The sequence below is a fragment of the Suricata suricatta genome, chromosome 7, assembly GCF_006229205.1.
Source record: "Suricata suricatta isolate VVHF042 chromosome 7, meerkat_22Aug2017_6uvM2_HiC, whole genome shotgun sequence".
Taxonomy (NCBI): Eukaryota; Metazoa; Chordata; class Mammalia; order Carnivora; family Herpestidae; genus Suricata; species Suricata suricatta.
In genome coordinates this window covers 72,003,377-72,006,574 of record NC_043706.1, presented here as the reverse complement: position 1 = coordinate 72,006,574, position 3,198 = coordinate 72,003,377, and positions in this window count along the sequence as shown.

Sequence of the window (3,198 nt, the reverse complement as noted above, 5' to 3'; positions counted from 1 at the left end):
AAGATATTCTGTAATTGATTTTATAATACATACTCTATAACTGATTTACACACAAGGGGTTTTCAGACTCTGGTTTCATTCTACACCTTTGCACTTTTTATTGAGGACCTCAAAAAGCTTTTGTTTGTATGGGTTATTATCTATCAATGCTACTGTGTTAGAATTAAAAGTGAGAGGGGTGCCTGGGTGGCTCAGTCGGTTAAGCATCCAACTCTTGATTTCGGCTCAGTTCATGATCTCACAGTTCTTCGGATCGAGCCCCATGTCGGGCTTTGTCCTCTTAATGTCAAGCCTGCTTGGGATTCTCTCTCCCTCTCTCTGCCCCTCCCCTAGCTCACACACTCTCTCTCAAAATAAACATTTTTTAAAAGAAATTTGAGGGGCGCCGGGGTGGCTCAGTCGGCTGAGCATCCAACTTCGGCTCAGGTCATAATCTCACGGTTTGTGGGTTCAAGCCCCGCATCGGGCTCTGTGCTGACTGCTAGCTCAGAGCCAGGAGCCTGTCTTCAGATTCTATGTCTCCCTCTTTCTCTGACCCTCCCCTGCTCATGCTCTCGCTCTCTCAAAACTTAAAACATTTTTTAAAAATCTGAGAGACTTTTAAATGTCTTTAATTCATTTAAAAATAAAAATATTAAAAGTATTACATATTAACATGCATAAGATATTTATGAAAATTCCAAAAACAATGAAAAGAGTGGCATTGTTTTGCCATCTTTGCAAATCTCCTAATGTTAGACTTAACAGAAGACAGCTACCTTCTTACACCTGCTTCTCTCCTCTCACTGTGTGGCCACCAGTATCCCATGTCAGACAGTCATGGGCACATTTCCCTGTGAGCACAATTGTGAAAAAATAAGTAACAGTATTATTATGAGAACAGCTTTGACCTCACAGTATTATTATAATTTTCATCACACAGACCCCTTGGAAGGGTCTCTGAGGTCCTCAGGCATCCCTGACCATACTTTGAAAACAGCTTCTTTAGATATAAAAGAATTGTTCTCATCTTTGAAAGATTTTATTAGGTGGGATTGTTTTGTGTGCATGTGAATGTAAGAAACCCCACCACCATTATTTTTGTTCAATGTCTCTCCAAATGCCTGCCTCCACCACCCTCGCGTTACCTTTTAGGTGATGCTGGGGCTCGTGCAGCGATGAAGATTCGCGTCAGTCTGCAGGGAAGGCAGCCCCGCTCACACTCACTGTCACCTTAGGCACGTTAGTTCACTTCTCTAAACTTTGTAGTTTTCTTGTCTGTGGAATGAAAATGTCCATCTGTGTGTGTTCTACTAAATGAGACAACACATGTAAAATGCTTGACACAAAGTAGTGCTTCATGCACATTGCAGTTCCTTTTTTAAATTATGGTTATTTTTGCTATAGACTTTGCCAGTTGTCTACAGTTAGAAGAACACTAAAGGACAGAAAAGACAGAAGTATAAAAAGAGTCAATAGTAGGAATATTCTTTAATAAAGTGCGGTCACCAGAAGTTCTAAATGTGTTTAAAAATTTGGTAAGTGTAAGTGCCTGTTATATATAAGAATAAAACTCACAATTTAACACAGAGCTGGAGGATGAGCATGTCAGCTGGGAAAGGGTGTCTGGAAAGGGCGAACACCCACCAGAGTTTGACTTAGTTTCTTAGAGACTCCTTCTTAGAGTTTCCAGTACCTGCTGATACTTACTAAGAACATGAATGAAAGATGCTGGCGTGATAAATGCTTTATAATAGAATTAAGTCTTTCTACCTAGAGATGAATAAGCTTAATAAAAAATATATACTTTGATTTTATTAAAAATGCTAGAGGAAATATTTAGGGATGTTTGGAGATGAAAAGATACCATCGAAGTTAAATATATTCAGAACGGACACGGTGTGTGCAGGTGGTGGCCATCGGGGCTTCAGGAGCAAGATAAATTCTGAATAGAAGCCTATGGCTGCAGGAGACTGTAGCCTGGGACAGAAGCCAGGCCTGCAGACCGCAGCCCCCAGAAGCGTCAGGACATAGAAGGACCCCTTCCCAGCCAGGCGAAGGGAAGACAGTCATCTCTCCGTGATCACGTTCTCTCTGCTGTTAACCGCATCTTGAATACTAGATTCTCTCCAGACACCCAAACACCCCGTGGTTCATCTCTCTCAGAGGAGACAACCCCTCTGGGGTAGAACAACTAATTTTATAATCTATAATTGTCTTTGTAAAATCTAAACAGGAAGCTTACACTTTACAACCTGAAAAGCCTTGTAAATATGTCCCAAGGAAATTTGGAATTATTTTTTTCAAGTACCTGCTGTTTTGGATCACGTGGATTTGGCACTCTATGGAAAACAGGAAATTAAATTGTGACCATGTGTGCAATATTTCAGATGTAATTTTAGGACTAGAGTTTTAGAATATCTATCCTTTCTACTGGGAAAAACAAAATTATGCCTTCAAAGTTACATTGAAAGGAGCATTTAGTTTAGAACAGAGACAAAGGTGCAGTTGCTATTTGATTGGGTTCAGAATAAAATATAGTTAAATGACTTACTGGGTGGTTATATGTTAACTAAGGTTAGTTTTGCTGAAAAACCACATATGTTTATTATGTAACTTTATTGGAATTGCTTTCTTTATGTATGGATGTTATCAAACTTTTTGATTACCACTCTACAAAAATGTTAAACATACATATCTAAAAGTGAACTCATTATCTTTCTCCTCAAGCCTAGTTTTCCTGTCTTGCTTGGGGGTTTCACCGTCTCCCTAGTCTCCCAAGCCAGAAACCTGATGACGTGACACCCTCAGTGCTCTCCTTCGCTCAGTGGGCTGCTAAGTGCACTGAGCATCGTGTTTCAGCATGTCTCACAAGTTGCCCTCTCCTGCCACTCCCACCACCACTTCTGTAGCACAGAAGCTCCTACAGCCTCTTCACCAGGCTCTTTGCCTCTAGGCTAATTCCCACCCAAACCCACTTCCATCCAGCCTGAAGGGGTGCTGCCAGGGTTCCCTCCCAAAATTACCATCTGATCACATTTCTTGAACTCTCACTTAAAAACCTGCATCAACTCCTGGTCATCTGAAGGTTAAAATCAAAGCTCTCTAGCATTGCATTCAAGTCCACAAGTCTTTCCAAGGCTTCAAGTCTAGCTTGGAAAACTTATTTCTTGACATTCCTCATTATATATGTGTGTGTGTATGTATGTGTGTGTGTGT